We start from the raw sequence: 22,835 nt of genomic DNA, 5'->3' as shown, positions 1-22,835 counted from the left end.
TGTAAAATTCTTTGCCACATCCAGTGGCAGTGAAAGGTGCCATATAAATGCAAGTTTTTTCCATTTGATTATCTGCCTATAGTGAACTGCTCTGCTGACAGTCACCAGATTCACTACTTGGCAACACAGCCAAACATTATCTTTCATGCTTTGCCCACCCACACACATTTTTAGTATGTATTGTGGTGGATTGGGGCACATTGCCAACTTTCCAACACTCTTTATTTCCTCAGAGTGCTCCCTGCTTTTTGCACAATGGAGATCATCTCTGCATAGCGTTGGCATCCAATTCAGGATCTTCCAGATTTGTGTAATTCTGTTTCTCATTGGCCCATGAGGGGAACCCAGCAGTACATTCGAGTAAAGTGCACAGCCTGAATGAAAGTTAGCATCTCGCCAACTGGTATTTGGTTCTGGCTGGAATCAGAGACAATATTGGCAGGCCATTGAATTAATACAGGGCTTTTTTGGACATTGCGATTGAACCAAAGGATTGACTTCAATAGTCTGGGGAGATTTCTTTAAAAGAATGCTATGACATAAAACAATACACACATTAAGGAATGAACATAAAGTACGAAAGGAAGAAAATGATATTTGGAACATCCCAGATCAGAACATCAGAGACAATTTCCAGTAACATGAACCAGCACGTCTCAAGGACTGGATTTCACCAGAATTCAGCTAAATGTCACTTCTGCCACATTTTATGAAGGTTTTCTCTCCCTGAGGTAGAGTGAGTTGTCTTGTGCTTTGATACCCAACACACCTTACTAATTATGGACCCTGGCCCCGTGGAGCCCCGCTCCTCCTACTTTCGCACTCACTATAAGCTAAAGTTATCAGCCCTGCGGAGATATCCTGGGATCCCTGAAGCCCAGTCACATACCCAGTCAACCACTCACAGTCTGAAATGGTCCTTCACTGACCCCATGGGGGACAGCAATCACAAACCAACACTGCTCAGGGTACACAGATGCTTTGCTACTCATCTATTCATCCATCTATTGCTGCCCCAGATGTTGATGTAACATCTCTGAAAGGCCACAGTTCTGATAACTTAGCCTTCCCTCTTCACTGGATAGGTTGCGGTCATAGATTATATATTAAATATTATCATCTGCTTTGAACTCTCAACCTTCTAGTTCTTGGGTAATGGGTTATATTCGCTGAGCTAAGCTGACTTGGGCATTGTCAGGGAGTTAGGTTATGGAAATAAATGGGGTAAACTTCATCCTTTGGCCAAAACCTATTCATAAATGGTTTCGTTTAATCAAAGAGCAGTCATCCTTATTCAGCTGTGTGAATGCGCCACCAATATTTCAATTAGGGTTAACATAAATTATCATTAACTGGAGATTGGAAGCGCACTGTTTTCACAGGACAGTGCAACTGAAGGACTCCTCTCCTGTGTATTCTGTTGTAGTCAGCATTTCAGTATTATCCACCTAAGAGCAATGGTTATACTTTTTTAAAACTTGGCACGGACACCAGGAGAACACACTGCCTTATTATTTCAGAGGTATTTTGAATCCTTTCCCAAATCTGAACCATTTAAGCCTCACTGTTTATTCAGTGTCTGGACACTAGGGTGGGAAGTTGGCACAAGAAATCTACTCACAAATAAAGTATAACAAAAGTTGTCAGGAGGCTGAATCTGTTAACCATGAAGTCATTTCTCATAATTTGCACATGGGACATAGATGAAAATCTTTGAGAATTTCTAACAGGTTTCTTCAGTGCAGATTGTAATCTATTTTCTTCGGAAGTACTTTTGTGAAACTTTGTTTCTGTGGCACTCAGAGGAACCAAATCTATATTTTAATCAATGTATCTCCTAACTAGCCTGAAGAAATGTGGTTTTCTTTTTCACCCAGAGAGTTGGGAAAAGCTAATCTGATCTGTAATTTTCTAAGCTGCTTTTCAGTCGTTATGCCTTGCTCACCAAAGGAGTGGCTCAGTGGTGTGGCTTCTCATTTCAGCTCGTGTAGCACCTCATTCTTGTGTTCCATTCCAGCTAGCAGACCGACTCGGAACTAGGGTGGACTTCTGAATGCCATCAATTTTGAATTGATGAGAGGTCACATATTCAGCCACAAAATGTAACCAGGATGCCTCAAAATGTGCTAATGTGGCTTGCACTCATCTAGATGAGGAACATTGTGGAGAGGAATGGGGGATCATGTTTTAGATATTGGGGTGAAATGAGGTAAACTTTGCCTTCATCCCTGAGGACCACTCTTTCATTACAGACAAAGAGATGACTGGTGCTGAGATTAACCTGAGGGTCACCATGCCTCAGGTGACAGGTGACAAAGAGATCTTTACTGTAACCTCAGTTGATATGGGCATTAAACCTGCACTGTTGGCATCACTATACATCACAAGCCAGACTTTCAGCCAACTGAGCTAACCAACACCCAGTTATGGAATTACCAGCCCAATAAGTAGTTGGCTTGGCAGGTTGGCCAGTCAAGTTAAACAGCCTGATCTTAACATGCCAATGTCTGACTTTCTTTTATTTTCATTTGTTTGTGCAATGTGGGTATCATTGGATCAGTCAGTTCTTATTGCCCTAAAGAGCTGTTTCGTGTCAACAACATTGCTGCAGACTCAAATACTAACCCGACCAGGTAAGGATAGTAGATTTCCTTCCTGTTAACCAGATGGTTCTTCACAACAATTGACAGACAACCCCTTTCTTTTATTCCAAATGGGTTTTTAAATTTCACCATCTGCTATGGTGGGATTTGAACCCATTTCCCCAGTCTCTGGGACTACATTACTCAGCCAAGGGGAGCCAGTGGAAAGGAACAGAAAATCAGGTGGTGCAGAGAGGGTCTGTCTTGTTCAGGAAATTGTAGAAGGCCTGGAACTTTGAGGAGAGGGTTGTAGCTGAGTGCTGGGACAAGAAACACCTACTGTTGTGTGTTCAGGAGGAGCAGGGGCACAGAACTTTCAAATTTAACCAGAAACATCTCTTTGGCCTTCAGCTTAGGTTGTCACAGCAGGAGCAGCCACTTAATCACTTCCTGATGAAGGTGGTGTTGGGATTTTATTGGAGTACCTACATTTTTGGAAAGGCATGAGTTTCATGTCCTTAAAAGTCATGGAAGCATTAAAGGTAAACAGGAAAGGGAGGAAGTAGCCATTTCATCCATTCTATTTTAACTGTTCACTTTCCTACCTTCTCTCATGTCCAAATCAGCACTCCCAGAACTTTACTCAATCCAAGCAATGTATCTCCGCCCCATCTCTAGAGCAGTCGCCCTTTAATCATGTGACCATTTTCATCTCCTGCTGTAACCATCCTTATTAACTAATCACCAGGAACAGAACATCCAGTAAGCGCTTGCCCAGTCTATCTGGGGTTTTATCTTTGTTGGGATCTTGTATGTACAAAAACATTGTTGTGACGATAGCTCCTGAATGTGAGTCTCTTTCTGGTGCTCCTGAAAGATCTGTGAGGTGCTATATAATTGCAAGTTTTATTTTAGGCATTTTTGTTCCTTTCATTCTTGATGGCTCCTGAAGTTGACACTTTACTCAATGAAGTCACCATTTCATAAGGGTTGCGTGTACCTCCCAACTCAGTCAATGGAAACTAATCAATAATAAGAAATACTAATTATAATAAGGCTAATAATAGATTCCAGGAAAAATGGGAAAAAAAGATTAAAAATAAAATAAATATTCTGATGTATTAAAAGAAAACATTGAGGTTTGCAGATTGAAAATGCACTTTGGAATTTTCAGAGCTGCATTTCATTATTAGATTTTATATACTACATTTAAGAATCTGCTTCTTCTTCATGAGCAATGGAAAAGTGACATATAAATAAAACAGATTAGAATGTGCCACATCATAACTCGTCTGGGGATCGATGCCTTTCTTTTTCATGGGATTTTGAGCCTTTCATAGGTCTGGGGTTACCTGAGGTGAAGCTTCTTAGGACTCATTAAGCTGCTTCATGGAATTTAACAAGCATTTCATACCAAATAAAAGTCTTTCAGTTAACTCTTGGATCTCAGAATTGTGCTGTGTGAATATTAGCAGATGATTGCACAACACATTCATATGACATTGCTTTCTTACTATTTTAATAGACTTTTTAAGCCAATTGTTTGAAAGGGGTTAATAACCATGTTGAAATAGCAGCAAGAAGAGTTGTTACAAATGTGCAAAATGCTATTATTTGAACGATGTCATTTGAGTTCCTGGATCCCTGCCCATACCATTGCATCTTTGTTTCAGTCAGTCCTCTATGCAGCATGGCTGTCTCAATACTGACGATGCTTCCCAAATAAAGCACTAACATGTCCTGTCTCTCCCAGCTTAACTACAGTCTGTTTCCAGAACTTAATTCCCATTTCTTATGAACATGCTTTCTTCCCTGAGACTGGATTTCTGATGACGGCCATTCTCTGTCCCTCAGATGTGGTCACTTTATTATGGAGCAGAGTGCCTTCAAATCGAATACATGTATTATCCCAAAGGTTTTGTACGATGGTGCACTTTTAGAGCTATGCTTTCCAATCAAACGCTCTCTGTAATTAAACGCATGTATATATCAAACTAAAGAGAAGACATTTTAGCAGTCTGTTTAAGCTTTTATTTCAGCTAGAACAGTCACTTAATTCTCTCAAAAATAGTCTTGAATGTATGATTTTAAAAAAAACATTACAAATGTTTATTTTTTGCCTTGAGTACACAACCTGAAATAATTTTGGAGACAATCTTGTGGTGAAATCAGCCTGTTCTTGCCCCACAGGATTGAATGAATGATCAATGTTTATCCAGGACTGTAATAGTTGTGGCTGAGCTCTGGATAAACAGACCACCCATTTAGTTTAGATTCACTGCCCAGTTGCAGAGATGGGCTTTCAATAATTTAGGGGCGACTGGACCATACCATACAATCCATTTGCTTTTAAGTTTTTAACCTTTTTTTTTCAGATAAAGCAATGTTGTGCATATGGGCTGATCATAAAAAACAAGGTAAAGTAATCATACTCTTACCAGACAATGGGACTGCTCTCCAATTAGAGAGAGCTAATGATGGTTTAACTTGAGGATCACCACTGAAGGAAACCTCAGCCAGTTTTTGAGAATTGAACCCATGGTGTTGGCATCACCCTGCATCACAAATCCACTGTCGCCCAACTTGCCTGCTGAACATTTCTGTGTCATGTTCAAGAATGTGTACAGACAAGTCCACCCATTTCTCGTTTTGCCGCACTCACTTGTCAGCGCTCTGATTTCCCATTGATTTAGATAACACCTTTCACAACGAGTCTCAGCCCCAACAAAAACAGAAGTTGTTGGTAAAGCTCAGTAGATCTGACAATATCTGCGGAGAGAAATCTGAATTTCAGGTCGCGTGACCTTTCCTCAAGTGAGTTTTTCCAGCAACTTCTGCTTTTGTTTCTGATTTACAGAATCTGCAGTTCTTTGGGTTTTTAGTCCGAGCCCCAACTTGCTTTCAAAACAACTTTGAATTCCAGCTGCTTTTGTAATGGAGTCAATGCAGCAGTCTGAATATATACAAGGTGCAATGTTGCAATCATCAGATAAACTGAATTTTAATGGCATTAGTAGATGGATAGCTCTTGGTCAGAGACACCTTGTTCTTCAGCAAATAGAATCCCCCAAGATCCTTGCACCCAACTGAGAGGACATGGACAACCTTACCACCCTCAACGATGCTTTGGACGTCAACCCAACTATGCATTTGGGTCTCTGGCATGTTGCTTTGATCCACGATGTTCTAATGAGCATGCCACCACAGGACCAAGACTGACACTTTGACGCTTTGGGCAATTTCCACATGTAGGTATGTGCAGTTTTTTTCGAAGATGAGTGTTTTAACAAGCAGCTTATCAGAATGTCTGTATGCACTTGCCATATACCTGGATAATTAAGCAACATTGGTGCTGTTGATCACTGTGAATGGATCCTCACTGCCAACCTGCCAATGCAGTGAAATAGCACCAGATGCCAGCTCCGAATCATTCAACCACATGGTAAGGAGGTCATTACAACAACTTAATCAGGTGAAAGTTTTTCTATGGATTAAAAAAGGGCAGAGGAAATCTGGAACTTCCTCAAAATTATGCTGAAGCTGTAAGTCAAATAAATATTGCAAATCCAGGTTGATAGATCTTTGTTTGGTAAGGATATTCAGATTATGGAATCGTGGCAGGTAAATGGAGTTAAAATACCAAACAGCTAATAATCTAATTGAATTGTAGAATAGAGTGGTGAGATTTAAATCATCTCCTAATCCTAATGGTACATTTCTTGGATTTTTCAGTTAAAAAAAACACAAGGCTGTGATCTTGCATATTCCAACAGTGAGCAATGTAACTATAATAGTCGATGCCATACCACAAGTTTGACTCTGTGATATTGCAGGTCCTTGTGAACATATTGAATTAAATTGGACAGCTCTTTCATAAACTGGCATGGGTATGGTCATCCTCCCTCTGTTCTGGGAGATCTAAAGACATGTTACTTCTCGTAACTTATTAACACCATCCTGCTCGTTAGTTTTTGTTGAGTTAGAAAAGCAATGGAAACCCTGAAGCCAAGGAGCCATTTGTCAAATATGTGTTTAGACAGCAGACATCAGTAGCTGAACCTTGCTGAACATTATGTCAGTTCAAGCATTTGTTGTAAGTGCCTCTGCGTGAGGGCAAGGTAAATGAATGAGTCAGGTCCCCAGTGCTGATGTTGATATGTTGCCTGGGCACGAGGATTGAATCAACTTAGACCTGAGGTCACCTGCAGTCAAAGGTGAAAATAGCCCTCCTATAGCATCTCGATATGTGTACTTTTTTAAAAAAGAATTTACAGTTAATCATTTTAGAAGTGGCCAGTGTTGTTATTTAGATAAATATTTCGACAGTCCCACAAACTGAAAATAGGTGGCATTAAGTGAGGGAAGATTTGGGAAATTCCTTGATCTCCATTTAGTTTGTTAGGACTGATCCACAGACACAGTCGTTTATATTTAGATTGTTTACCTGTCTAGGTACTGTGTGTTTAATTAGTGATCAGTATGGGCTAAAACTCAAAATACTTGGGAGTGTTATAGGGCTGGAGGAGAGAGGTGAGGCCATGGAGGAGTTGAAAACAAGGATTTGAGCTTTAAAGTCAAGTTGCTGCCAAACCAAGAGCTGATGTCAATCATGCAGTCCAGGCATTAGGAGATAAGGGATCTTGGTGTGAGCATGGATCACAAAGTTTCAGTACAACACTCATTGGTTCACATAAGAAAAGCTGACACTTCAGAATTAGAAGAATCTCTACAGTGTGGAATTAGGCCCTTTGGCCCACACTGGCCCTCTGAAGAGTAACCCACCCAGATCCATTCCCCATACCTATATTTACTCTTGACTGACAACCTACACTATGGGCAATTTAGCATGGCCAATTCACCTGGCCTGCATATCTTTGGATTGTGGGAAGTAACCAGAGCACGTGGAGGAAACCCACGCTGACACAGAGAGAATGTGCAAACTCCACACAGAGAGTCACCTGAGGGTGGAATCGAACCTGGTCCCTGGCAATGTGAGGCAGCAGTGCCAACCACTGAACCACCATGCCATCCCCAAAGACCAGCTCCCAAAGAGATCACTCATCTGAGGGGTACAGACACCAGCACCAGGCAAAATACTGAGATGGGTACTAAAAGACCTTTTTTTAAAAACAAAAACAGATGTTGCTGAAAAAGTTCAGCAGGTCTGGCAGCATCAGTGGAGAAAAATGAGGGCTAACGTTTCATGTCAAGTGACCAGAGTAACATTAACTCTGATTTCTGTCCATAAATGATGCCAGACCTGCAGAGTTTTTGTAGCAATTTATGTTTTTGCATCTGACAGCATCAGTTTTTTTTCAGTTCTTACTGACATTTTTGTTTTGAATTGTAATTTTAAGGGGAAGATGAAGAGAAAGAAAGCCACATCCCTACAGTTTTATTTTACTCTCTTCCTCTGTGCGATAAATTTTGGATTTAATGTACATTTGCAGCTTCCTGGAAAAGCTGAGCATTCTTTGAAATGGGTCAGGACTTTATTCCTTCCAACTTGCTTTATTTGAAAAAAACAATTATCTCTTATTTAACTTGCGTGTTTAAGATTTCTGATAATCCAGGCTGAATGCTGTATTGTCCCTGTTTCAAGGTGCATTAGGTAACCAACTATTGTGGGGCAGGTACAAATCCAACAGTGGGCGCCAAACATTGGACACTGTTCGTGTCTCGGTGTTAGTGCTGATGGTGTTGTGAATACTTCAAAATATCACATTCAAGCTTTCAATTTTGTTTGATGCCAGTGAAATTGAATAAGTGTGCATTGCATTTGTCCAACAAATGTATTCATTGTTGCTTCACCTTACTATTTGATAATTCCACTGATTCAGACCAGTGACTGGATACCTTTCTTTCTTTTGTTTAAGAAACGATCAGCATTAATATATAAAGGGTTAAGTATATCTCAGTTCAGTAGGCAGTACAGGATTTGTACAGTCTATTACTCTCGAGAGTGTGGCGCTGGAAAAGCACAGCAGGTCAGGCAGCATCCGAGGAGCAGGAGAGTCAGCATTTCAGGAATAGGCCCTTCATCAGGCTTCTGCCCGAAACGTTGATTATCCTGCCTCTTGGATGCTGCCTGACCTGCTGTGCTTTTCCAGCACCACACTCTCGGCTCTGATCTCCAGCACCTGCAGTCCTCACTTTCCCTACATTCTATTATCCTGTCCGTAACCTATTGGTGGTACCTTTAATGCCCCAAGATCATTCCTCACATTTCAGTTTACCGAGCGGTGATCTCATTCGGCCATTCAACTATATGAGGCATCACAACTCAGTTTGCTGTCATCTAATTCAATGTCCAGAAAGATATCTCCCCGTAAGTGTCTATAGTTATTAATCTGGGGTGGATATCACTTCTCCCTCCGAAAGCCAAGGACACTGCATCCACTGGCCGTGATCCTGGCTGAGTACAGACCAGCAAGGCCCTGTCTGCATCACGAAGTTCACTCCATGTCACAAAAGATGGATTACTTATTTAAAGAAAGATCAGACAGGCTTTGAAAACCTTCTTACTGAGCATTTAAGTAACATTCTTTGCATCCAGTACTTTGATTTGAATCTTATTCAATGTTCATGAAGCACTCAGGAACCTCAGCATGGAAATATTGCTGGACTATGAGGCATTAGTGAGTTAAAGTGCTGAAAATATGATGGAACAAGGTATAGGATGTCCAAGAGGCTTCAATTGTTTCTGTCGGCATTTCTATCTTTTCCATTCCTCAGGAGAACATAACATAAGAACAAGGAGCAGGAATAGTTTGTGTGCTGTTGAACCTGCTCCACCTCAACATGATCATGGCTGGTCTTCTGCCTCAAACCCATTTTCCCATCCTTTACCCATAATCCCTTGATTCCCTAGGAAGCCAAAACCCAGGAGTGTAGAGGCCACCATCATCACTTCTCATGACTTCACGGCTACACACTTCCAGAAAATATCCACACATGCCAATCAGAGAAGGTAGTCATGGATCAAACATTGAAACATAGAAAATAGAAGCAGGTGTAGGCCATTTGGCCCTTTGAGTCTACTTTGACACTCAACATGATCCTGCTGATCATCCAACTCAGTTCACTGTTCCCCATAGTTTTTGATCTCTTTAGACCTAAGAACGATATCTAACTCCTTGAAAACATTCAATGAATTGGCCTCAACTGCTTTCTGTTCTAGAGAATTCCACAGGACTGTAAAAGAGTCTGGAACATTGAACTTTTAAGAGGCTGTATAAACTTTGTATCCCAGCTTTCCTTGGCTGCTGTTTGGTCACTATCTTATGCACACAAGAAATTAATTATTAGTTCCAAGGCAGTTTATGTCACACTTACCCAACATCAGTCTAGCTCAATGGAACCTGTTTAGTTGAATACTATGAAAAATTGAAAGTCTGAATGGGGATCAAGAATTTTGGGTGAAATTCCGAGATGACTAAACATCTATTGTTTGAGTTTCCTGTCTTAAATGAGCTTAAAGTATGTTTATTGGCTGTTGGCGATATCTATAAAGACAATTGATCACCAGAGTAAAGTAAATATTACTGCTTGTTGTTTTTTCTAAATATAAAAGAGCAATTTGACTTCACCATGTACCAAAATGCTATGAATTTATTTGGTGTTTATGTCTCTGCTTCCAGGTCACAGTCCAGTTGGATTGCTATTCCTTCAACACTAGATTATTCTTGTTCTGTATTCACTGTTCCCTTCTCGGTGTCAGTCAGGATTATGATCAACATTGTGCTTCATTGGAGTTCCAAAGTTAAGGAGAGAAGTTTTCAGGATGTAGGGAACATAGTTTATCTCTATTCCCATTGTCTGAACCAATGAAGAGCGAGGAGATAATAGTCTTAAAAATCTGAGCCGAACTTTTCAGGGGAGAGCTGAGGGGTCACGATGACATGGATGGGGGTTTGGGGGTGGTGAAGTCAGACACCCGGGGGATTTTAGTGAAGCGAGTGAGAGACATAAAAACATAGACACAAGGAGTGGGAGTAAGCCGTTCAGCCCTTTAAGCCTGTGCTCCATTCAATCTGATCGTGGCTGACCTTTTAGCTCAATGTCTTGTTCCTGTTTTCTTCTGTACCCCAGGATACTTTTAAAATCGAAAATGTTATCTACCTTTGCCTTGGAAAACGTCAGTGACTTGGCTTCCACAGTCCGCTGTCGTAGAGAATTCCACAGGTACAGGCCCTGGGCCCTGTGATGGTGGCAGAGGAAAAACTATTTAATCCACAGTACTTAAAAGTAAAAAAAAGTACCCAATTTTCCACTGGGATTTTGGAGCAGGGTTCAGAATCATAAGACTAGTCATAAAGCTGCAAGGCTGAAATATGTCTTGCCGCCATTGTTAGTACTTGACCAGGACTCCATGACAACCATTGCTGTATCAGAACTTTCAAGCCCAATGTTTTGGTTGAGAATTGTGATGCACAGTTTGGGATGCCCACGATTAAAGGATATTGGACAATCTGGAGTTAGGTCAAAGATCAATCATGATCTCAATGAATGACGGAATAAATTCCAGAAGCCACACACCTTTCCCTCTTGGTGCCCATTCTTCAAGCTACTGCGCTCCTTCCCCTCTCTATTACAATATCGGCCTCCTTCTCAAAGCTCTGCATCCTGACTTTTCCCTCAAACCTGTAATTCCCTGTTTGCTGCTGCCCATTTATCACTCAGCACTTCACTTCTCTCCCTAAATGTTCTGCTACATGACAGCCACTGTAGTAATGCAAGCTGGTGGATCTGAGAGATACCAGGATGAAAACAACGGAATTTCCAGATTGAATGCTGCAGGGTATATATTTATAAGCAATACAGCAATGCTGACTGTAATATTAATGCCACAGCCTATTGATAGTCACGTGCAGCACTTCTACTGACAATTGTCATTATTAGTTAATTAAGCTCTCTTGTTCGAATGAAGTCTTGAATGGTGAGATAAGATTCTCACGAATGTGGACAGTCTTACATGTATTAACATCCTTGTTAGGACTTCATCTTGCCTCACTGATATTCTCCCACCCGCTGGATAGAAGCTAGTTGACGATAGTTACTGACATGAAAGACAAAGCGGGTACCTGACTGGTCCAGGTTGCTGCTGGCTCCTCTGGACCCCCGTCTTAGCTGCCAACATCTCAGGGCATGCACATGGGCAGCAACTGCATGCGATCCCTCTACCTGCCAGGAACTCTAATTCCCTGTGGGCAAAGCCAGGTGCCAATTTCCCTCTGTCTAACATGTCTGATCTACTGGTAGGACTTGTGCAGGGCAGCTGTGGGCACTAAATGGTGTTAAACATGGCTGCAGTGCCAGGAACCCAGGCAGCAATAGTCCAGAGTGTCATGTTCCTGAGGGGGATGATCACCAACAATCCATTGATGCAATGGTCAAGAAATCATAGCAACTCCTCTACTTCCTCAGCAGGTTAAGGACATTCAGCATGTCCACAAAGAATTTATAGATGCACCATAGAAAGCATCCAATCTGGATGCATCACAGCTTGGTACAGCAATTGCTTTTCCCAAGACCACAGGAAATTCCCAGAGAGTCGTGAACACAGCCCAGTCCAGCCTTCCATCCACTGATTCCATTTACACTTCACACTGCCACAGGAAAACAACCAACATAATCAAACCACTCCCAACCCGGTTATACTCTTTTCGGCCCTCTTTCATCCAGCAGAAGACATAAAAATTAGAATAGAGATACAAACAGATTCAAAAACAGCTTCTTCCCCGGGGTTATCAGACATTTGAATGGACTTCTCGAATGTTAATGTTGATCTCTCTCTCTCTCTCTCTCTCTCTATACACCTTCCCTGTATCTGTAACACTGTATTCTGCACTCTGTTCTGCTACCCTGATTCACTTGTATGTTACAATCTGGCTATATAACACACAAAATAACACTTTTCACTGTATCTCAGTACATGTGACAACAATAAATCAGACTCCGTGATAAGGACCTCTGCCTGTGGTGAGTTGGAGAGCAGGATGAGCAAAGTACCAGAGGGTGTAGCACATGGATAATGAGATGAGATGGGAAGGATACAGTGAGAAAGCAGAGAGAATCTCTCTGTGTAATTGGCCTATTTCTGGTAAAGGTCAGCCCAATGTCTTCAGCACTGGAAAGACCGAAGCCATTGTTTATGGGATATCAAGCACAACCAATGTCCCTCTCCCCAACCACTGTCTCAAAGTGAATTAGTCTGTTACTAATCTCAGCTTTCAGTGTTAAACTGTGTTTATGTGTAAAGCAGAGCACTAGCCAATATTTTGACGTTAAATGTGCCATCAACAGATGCTGGACACCAAGCAAACGGAGATACCCCAGGCACTGCTCAGACTTGTAATAGCAAGTCTGAAAAGTGTGAAGGGAAAGTGTTTTGTAAAACAAAGTCTAGATCACTAATTCCTCTGTTAATCTTAACTCAACGTTATTGTTGCCTCTGTCAGTTTAGAGATATCGGTGCTCATGAATAGTTTAGTAAGTAACAGTGAGCTATTGCCAAGTTCAATGATGTAGTTAGCCTTCCTCCAATTTAGATCCTACGTAGACTCTGGCTAGAAATCTGAAAACTCTGTCTGGTTCAATTTTATATCTGTTCAAAACTCCTATGAACGTTAATGGCTAATTAGCGAGATAGAGTTGCTACTGTAGACTCAAGAGGTAATTAGAAGGATACTGGCCAATCCGCTGGATGTGAAACCGGTAGCCCACAGGTCAGTTTAGCAGAGGACAACCTTCACTAACCTACACAGGCCTTGGTCCTAAATGGCTACCTTCATAGTCTATTCCCAACTCCCATAACATTCTGGGTATTCCTGGGGGTCAGCAAGGCAGAGGCCCAAAAATGTAATTCTCAGCAGATGTGGCAGTCCATTCAGAGCACAGGAGGAGCTTACTATTTGTTGCCTCAACCTTCATTATTTCGCGTATATGTCCTTACTTTTTTAGGGAAAAATTTTCGGTCGTTATTCAACTGCTTCATTCTAACATTGTTTCGATTGAACACTCCCAGCAGCTCTCATGGTGACTTGATGTCATGGCAACTCCTACCCAGCATCCTCTGCACAGCATTCCTATTGATGTTTCTTGCATTCTTAGTGTTACAAAAGTGTTCCTCACTTTTTATTGTGTTCAATCCGTACAATCATGCAACCATGAGTGGAAAACTGGTGCAAATGTTAAACTTCTCAATTTAAGAGACAATGTAATAGTGTGACTCTCGATGTAAACTTAGGCATAAGACATAACAGCAGAAGTAGGCCATTCAGTCCATCGAGTCTGTTCTGCTGTTCATGAGCACTGCCTTTTCCCTATCTCAAGGCTTGCTGATGAAAAGTCTTGATTATGCTTAATGACACAGCCTGAACAACAAATCCACAGATGCACTGCACTTTGAAAGAAGAAATTCCTCCTCATCTCTGTCTTAAATGACTTACTTTGAGAATATACCTTCTGGTCCCAAGCTCTCCCACAAGGGGAAGCAACCTCTGATCTACCTGTGAAGGCCCTTAAGTCTCATTCTTCTCAATTCCATAGAGTAAATTCCCATAGAGTATCTCTCCTCATAAGACAGCCCATCCATACCCAAGTAACAGCCCAGTGAACCTTCTCTGGACTCCAATGCCAGTATATCTTTTCTTAGATATGGGAATGAAAACTATTCACAACATTTCAGCTGCTGTCTGATAGTGCCTTCTATAATTTTAGCAAAATCTCCCTATTTTTGTATTCCTTTCCCTTTGAAACAAAGACCAACAATCTATTTGCCTTCCCTTTTACCTGCAGAACTTGGCTGCTAACTTTTTGTGATTCATGCACACAAAGACTCCCAAATTCATCTAGTTAAGCAAAGTGGTGATTATGCAGTCAACATTGGGCGCTATCTTAGATTATTTCAGATTTAAAAGCTCTGTGTGTGTTGTGTGTGCGACGTAAGACAATGTTGGTTGTTAGGTGTGTGAAATAGTGCACAGTAGCGTGCATGTATAATGATGACACAGAACCTAACCCAACATTTTTCCATTATTTCTTGTGGAATAAAAATCCCTGATTGTCACAGCAAAGGCAAATTAATCTGGATGTATCCCCACCCTCCCACCTTAATAACATCACTTATTTCCATAAATAAATCCCTATTTTTCATTCATCCGCTATTTGTTGGATTTTCCTGAATTGTATCTCCTACACATAGCGAGGACACTCTATATACAGACCAGGTCCCAAAGCTAGGTCCTAACTATATTCTACCCAAAACCCCATGAAAATAACATTGTTGGAATTCACACATTACTGCCTAAGTGATTGCTGGTGTTCTGTCAGTCCCCAACACCTTCAGACTTATTAATTTCTTCCAAACAGCTATGCATTACTAATGGTAGCATGGTGCCTTCAGGTTATTGGGCTCAATTACTCTAAGAGCCAGTTCATCAATGGCACACACACTCCATGTCAGACTGTACACAATGATACCATATAAGGTAATACCTTTGGTCATATAAAATGAATGGCTGCAGACACTGAGAGATTTTCACGCAAAAATATCCTCTTCATATCCTGCTCCTGAGAACCCATGGTTAATTTGTGGGCCTTTGCAGTAAAAGATAAAATCTTGTTTTCAGAGTCTACTTCTTCAAAACCATCAGCTTTTGGCCAATCACATTCCATCCACTCAAAGCCATTGTACACAGAGTCTCCGATCCAAGCATAACATTCTAGCTCGGAATTCCTGATCCCAGCATGGAATGTTCTCTCATGATCTAATTTTAATACCCAAAATACCATTCACTGCCAAATCTCCCCTGGAGACAGTAATACATTTTCATAAGCTATTTATTGATTAAGGAGCCTGACTGAAAAAGAACTAAATCTCAGACTGGAGGATTCAACAAAGTTTGCAAAGGTGAGAAGGGAAGAGGATGTTTGGGACTGGGGATTCAGTGACAAACAGTTGTGGGTTAAAATGCCTTAAAATAATTTGCATTTATATAGTGCTACTCACAACCTCAGGATGTCCAATAGCATTGGGAAAGGAGGGAAAAGAAATTACATTCATATATGACCTTTACTGATCACCAGATGAAGTCTGAAAGGTGCCCAGATGAACCAGTTGATTAATTATGCTCGCAAATACCCTAGCTGGAAAGAATGCCCAAGATGGTGTACCCCAAATATGGCACCAACTGGCAATCTTCTTCCTCCAACAGAATTGGCAGCTGGCACAAACTGGTGAGGGGATGCTCAGAAAAACTAAAAAAAAAGGAAAAACTCAACAGGTCTGGCAGCATCTGTGGAGAGAAAATAGAGATACTGTTTCGGGTCCAGTGACACTTCATCAGAAATTAGGGATGGTGGAGTGAGGCAGCTCACTGACAAAGAATTGAGGAGATGACTGGGGTATTATGTAGTGAATCAAATATCCATGGAGCTAGAATCCGACAATGAATCACCATGTTAGACTGTGGAAAAAAAAACTTGTTTCTTGCAACCCAGAGCTTTTGGTCAGAATATTTCAATCCATTTATTATTTGTCTTTGGTCCAAGACTCTTGCTTGAGAACATTAAGTTTTTTATTTTTGTGACGCTGCTCCAGAAATAAAGATGCTTCCTGCAATATCCTATTTTTATCCACCTGTGTCGTTGACACAAATTTCCCTGTTAACCTTCAAAACCTGACTTTAGAATAACTTTCTCATTCTATTTTAAGATGAACAAACTTAACGTGCTTTTGTGGCTTCTAATTTTAAGATATTGCAAAACAAAATTTACACCTCACACCTTGCCAACTTCCAAGCAATTTGTCATCACTTGTTATCATGTTAACACCTCGTGAAAAATTGCACTCCAGCAGTAGCTGTCATCACAATTTTATTTTTCTAATTATCTAACACTAAAGGCATCAACTCACCTTTAATGAGCCAATCAATAAATATCGATGTGTGCTGCTCTGGTGCCCTGCTCTTGGTCAGAGATCTCTTCTGTGTGGTTCAACGTCAAACACAGAAAATGCTAAAGAATCTCATCAGATCAGTGGCAGAAGAAACAGAATTAACATTTCGGGTCCTCTTCTTTAAAAAAGTCTCAAGAATTTAACTCAAAACATTAATCCTGTTTCTCTTTCCACTGATCTTGCAGTATTTATTGCTCTTTATTGACAGCATCCACCAAATTTTAATTTTATCATATAACATCCATCTGCATGATCTGAACACATTTATAGTTTCACCATACAGAAGTAGAAAGATTTGCACATTCTCCCCGTGTCTGCGTGGGTTTCCTCCCACAATCCAATGATGTGCAGGTCAGGTGAATTGGTTATGCTAAATTGCCCATAGGGTTAGGTGCATTAGTCAGGGGTAAATGTAGGGGATTAGGTCTGGGTGGGTTACTCTTCGGAGGGTCGGTGTGGACTTGTTGGGCCAAAGGGCCTGTTTCCACACTGTAGGGAATCTAATTGAATTAGGGGATGAATCTTACTGGGAATCAGTAAGTTTCACACAGGGTCTTCCTCTGTGAAACCTAAAAGGTGTTCTCACATTATCTTCCCAAATTCACCTCATTACCTATCCACCACACCCATGACATCTGACTATCATGACCTCTCACTCTCCACAAGTGGAAATCCTATCTGCAGTCTCCTTTACAGGATTCCTGGCACCAGTGCCATCTTTAAAGAACAGGCCGGTACATGGCCAAGAGTTGGACTCTGTGCCCACTCTGCACATCTCATTTTGTTTTCCCCCGGACATGGTAGACAGAAGGTGATAGGCACTCCATTTACCAAGGAGAAACTGGAGGTCCCATTCAACTAGGACACATGTCGTTGCTATCCATGAAAAGTGCCCTCAGACGCTGGTGGTCAATAGAGGTCGGGAGGAGTTAATGGCAGGATGGAGTTATAGAGTCATAGCCAAAGAGATGTAGAACACGGAAACAGACTATTGTTATAATCATAGAGTTATAAAGAGGTGCAGCACGGAAACAGACCTTTCAGTTCAACTCATCCATGCTGACCAGATACCCTAACCTGACCTAGTCCCACTTGCCAGCACTTGGCCCATATCCCTCGAAACCCTTCCTATTCATATACCCATCCAGATGCCTTTTAAATGCTGTAATTCTACGAGCTTCCATCATTTCCTCTGGCAGTTCAATCCATGCATGCACCACCCTCTGTGTAAAAAAGGTTGCCCCTTAGATCCTTTTAATATCTTTCCTCTCTCACCCTAAACCTATGCCCTCTAGTTCTGGATTTCCCACCCCAGGGAAAAGAACTTGTCTATTTATCCTATCCATGCTTCTCCTGATTTTGTAAACCTCTATAAGGTCACCCCTCAGCCTCCAATGCTCTAGAGAAATCAGCCCCAGCCTGTTCAGCCTCTCCCTATCGCTCAAAGCCTCCAAACCTGGCAACATCCAAGTTGCCAGGTACCCGCTCTGACTCTCCTGTCAGGAATTGTCACTGTCTCATTTCTATCCAGTGGCTGGGAGAATGTAAAATGCATAACAATGAGGTGAGATGATGTACTATTGAGGATGTTAATAATTGTAAACAAGTATCTCACCACTCATTAGCAAGAATCCTACCTTACCATTCAACAGTTGGTTGGAAAATGGCACTTCTTGCTCTTGATGGCAGGAAGCGTATTGCTGTATGATTCTCCCAACTCCTGCTGAATGTCCGGTTTGTTGAAGAATTCCACCCAAGGATTTTAACAATAGAAATGCAGAGACTAGGATCTTTAACGGTTGAAGGCACAGTCACCTTTGGTGGGGGGGAATGAAGGAGGTGGGGGACATGAAACAGAACAGGTGAAATTTTCAGAAGGATGCAGGGGCTGGTGGAATTTGCAGAGTGAAGGAAGGTTGAATTCGAGGTGAGCTTGAAACGTGGAGCTGAGTATTAAACAGACAGACAATATATTTAGAGACAAATGCTTAGCTTATAATGAAGATTTGCACTGATAATCATGCTCTTTATAGCTGGCATTTATATAACACTTTATGTATCATTAAAACTTCTCAAAGCATTTAACTTTGATGTGTAGTGATAGTTGCATATTCAAACAATCGTAGGATCATACAGTGCAGAAGAATGGCATTCACCTATCAAACCTGTGACAGCACATCCAAATTAGTTTCATTTGTTCTTTTCCCATAGCTCTACAAATGTTTCCTTCTCAAATATATAGCCAATACTTGTTTAATAGTTAACATTACATCTGCTCACACTGACCTTTCACACAGTGTACTCTGGATCACAACACCTCACTGGGTAAAAATAAATTCTCAGCTCCCCACTCACCCTTCTGCCAATTACTTCAAATCCGTGCCCTCTGTTTACTGACCTCCCTGCCAGTGAAAACAATTTCTCCTTATTTACACTATCAAAATCCTTCAGAATTGATTTGTCTTCTGGTGAATTAGAGTTGCCAAGATAAAGGAGGTCACAGCAAAGGAGTGGAACAGTTTTACAAACACAAAGTACCCAGAGAGAGCACTCGTGCCTTGAAGTCAAATATAGCATGGTCGCATTCATGATCCAGTTCTCTATTTCTGTCCGAACCAAGTCATAGAATCATACAGCATGCAAATAGACCCTTCGGTCCAACTTGTCCATGCAGACCAGCTTTTCCCAAACTAAACTAGACCCACCCACCTGCATTTGGCCCATGTCCCTCCAAACCTTTTCTATTCATGTCCCTGCCCAAATTTTATAACTGTGCCTGCATCTATCACTTCCTCTGGTAGTCCATTCCACATAGGAACCACCATCTGTGTGAAAAAGTTACCCCTCAGGTCCCTATTAAATCTTTCTCTTCTCACCTTAAAAATATGTTCCTTAGACTTGAACTCCCCCACTTAGGTAACGCCTCAGCCTCCTTCACCCCATGAAAAAATGTCTATCCAGCATCTCCTTATAACTCAAATCCTCCTGTCTTCGCAACATGCTGATAAATCTTTCCTGAAATATCTTAAAACACCTTTTTCCTTTTTCACTCATGGTATGTGGGTGTCTCTGGCTGGCCAGCATTTATTGCATATCCCTGGTTGCCTTTGAACTGAGTGACTTGCTAGGCCATTTCAGAGAGTAGTTGAGAGTCAACCACGTTGCTGTAGGTCTGGAGTCACATGTAGGCCAGACAGAACACACCAGATGGCCTCCTTCTTTAGAGACCGCAATTTCCCTTCCCACATGGTTAAAGATGCCCTCCAACGTATCTTGTCCACATCCTGCACCTCTGCCCTCAGACCCCACCCCTCCAACCGTAACAAGGACAGAACGCCCCTGGTGCTCACCTTCCACCCTACCAACCTTCGCATAAACCAAATCATCCATCGACATTTCCACCACCTCCAAAAAGACCCCACCACCAGGGATATATTTCCCTCCCCACCCCTTTCCGCATTCTGCAAAGACCGTTCTGTCCGTGACTACCTGGTCAGGTCCATGCCCCCCTACAACCCACTCTCCCATCCTGGCACCTTCTCCTGCCACCGCAGGAATTGCAAAACCTGCGCCCACACCACCTCCCTCACCATCCAAGGCCCTAAAGGAGCCTTCCACATTCTGAACATCCACCAATATCATTTATTGTATCCATTGCTCCCGATGCGGTCTCCTCTACATTGGGGAGACTGGATGCCTCCTCTCAGAGTGCTTTAGGGAACATCTCTGGGACACCCGCACCAATCAACCACACTGCCCTGTGGCCCAACATTTCAACTCCCCCTCCCACTCTGCCGAGGACATGGAGGTCCTGGGCCTCCTTCACCGCCGCTCCCTCACCACCTGACACCTAGAGGAAGAACGCTTCATCTTCCGCCTCGGAACACTTCAACCCCAGGGCATCAATGTGGACTTCAACAGTTTCCTCATTTCCCTTTCCCCCACCTCACCCCAGTTCCAAACTTCCAGCTCAGCACTGTCCCCATGACCTGTCCTACCTGCCTATCTTCCTTTCCACCTATTCACTCCACCCTCCTCCCTGACCTATCATCTTCATCCCCTCCTCCACTCACCTATTGTACTCTATGCTACTTTCTCCCCACCCCCACCCTCCTCTCATTTATCTCTCCACCCTTCAGGCTCTCTGCCTGTATTCCTGATGCCCGAAACGTCGATTTTCCTGCTCCTCGGATGCTGCCTGAACTGCTGTGCTCTTCCAGCACCACTAATCCAGAATCCAGAATCTGGTTTCCAGCTTCTGCAGTCATTGTTTTTACCCAGATGAGGATGGCAGATTTCCTTGGGTGGCAACTTTGAGGGATCTATACACTTGAAAACCAAGATCCCTCTGTTCCTCCACACTGCCAAGAATCCTGTCTTTAATCCTATATTCAGCATTTAAGTTGGACCTTCCAAAATGCATCACTTCGCATTTATCCAGGTTGAACTCCATCTGTCATTTCTCAGCCCAGCTCTGCATCCTGTCCATGTCACGCTGCAGCCTGCAATAGCCCTCGATACTATCAACTGCACCTCCAACCTTTGTGTCATTGGCAAATTTACTAACCACCCCTCAACCTCCTCATCCAAGTCATTTATAAAAACGACAGAGAGCAGAGGCCCAAGAACAGAGCCCTGCGGGACACCACTCATCACTGAACTCCAGGCAGAATACTTTCCATCTACAACCACTCTCTGCCTTCTATCAGCCAACCAATTCTGAATCCATACAGCGAAATTTCCCTGTATCCCATTCCTCCTGAATTTATGAATGAGCCTACCATAGAGAACCTTATCAAATGCCTTGCTGAAGCCCATATACACCACATCCACTGCTCAACCTTCATTGACCTGTCTCGTCACCTCCTCAAAGAACTCAATAAGATTTGTGAGGCATGACCTGCCCCCCACAAAGCCATGCTGACTGCTTTGAATCACGCTATGCTTTTCCAATTAGTCATAAATCCTATCCATCAGAATTCTTTCCAAAACCTTGCTGACCACAGACGTAAGACTGACTGGTCTGTAATTGCCAGGGATTTCACTATTCCCCTTCCTGAAAAGAGGAACAACATTTGCCTCCCTCCAATCTTCCAGTGCAACTCCAAGAGAGAGTGAGGAAGCAAAGATCTTTGCCAGCAGCTTCCCAGAGGAACCTAGGATAAATCTGGTCTGGCCCTGGGGACTTATCAATCTTAATGTTTGCCAAAATTTCCAGCATATCAGGATGTTGCCAGGGTTGGAGGATTTGAGCTATAGGGAGAGGCTGAACAGGCTGGGGCTGTTTTCCCTCGAGGGTCGGAGGCTGAAGGGTGACCTTATAGAGGTTTACAAAATTATGAGGGGCATGGATAGGATAAATAGACAAAGTATTTTTCCTGGGGTCAGGGAGTTCAGAACTAGAGGGCGTAGGTTTAGGGTGAGAGGGGAAAGATATATAAGAGACGTAGGGGGTAGCTTTTTCACACAGAGGGTGGTACGTGTATGGAATGAGCTGCCGGAGGATGTGGTGGAGGCTGGTACAATTGCAACATTTAAGAGGCATTTGGATGGGTATATGAATAGGAAGAGTTTGGAGGGATATGGGACAGGTGCTGGCAGGTGGGACTAGATTGGGTTGGGATATCTGGTCGGCATGGACAGGTTGGACCAAAGGGTTTCCATGCTGTACATCTCTATGACTATGACTCTATTTCAACTTCATCAATCTTGATCTGTTCAAGCCTGTTTCCCAGCTCCTTGAAGTTCTCATTCACAACAAGGTCCCTTTCCTTAGTGAAAACTGAAGCAAAAAACTCATTTAGGGCTTCCCCTATCTGCGGACAAGTTTCCTACACTGTCCCTGACCGGCCCTACATTCTCCCTGATCACTCTTATTCCTCACATATGAGTAAAATGCATTTGGGTTCTCCATAATCCTTCCTGCCAAGCCTTTTTTGTGCCCCCTCCTGGCTCTCCTCAGTCCATTTCTGAGCTCCTTTCTAGTAAGCCTGTAATCCTCTAAAGCCATGCTAGATCATTACTTCATCCACCTTATGTAAGTTGCCTTCTTCCTTTTGACAAGAAGCTCCTCTGTTCTTGTCATCCAAGGCTCCTCAATCTTACCCTTTCTTGCCTGTATCAGCGGATCAAATTTATGCATCACTCACAACAACTGCTCTTAAACAGTCTCCATATGTTTGTTGTGCCCTTTCTGTGGAACAATTGCTGCCAATCTGTACTTCCCAACTCCTATCTGATAGCATCATAATTTCCTTTTCACCAATTAAATATCTTCCCTCAGTAACTGCTCC

Source organism: Chiloscyllium punctatum, chromosome 48 (genome assembly GCF_047496795.1).
Source record: "Chiloscyllium punctatum isolate Juve2018m chromosome 48, sChiPun1.3, whole genome shotgun sequence".
Taxonomy (NCBI): Eukaryota; Metazoa; Chordata; class Chondrichthyes; order Orectolobiformes; family Hemiscylliidae; genus Chiloscyllium; species Chiloscyllium punctatum.
Note: the sequence above shows the minus strand (reverse complement) of the source record.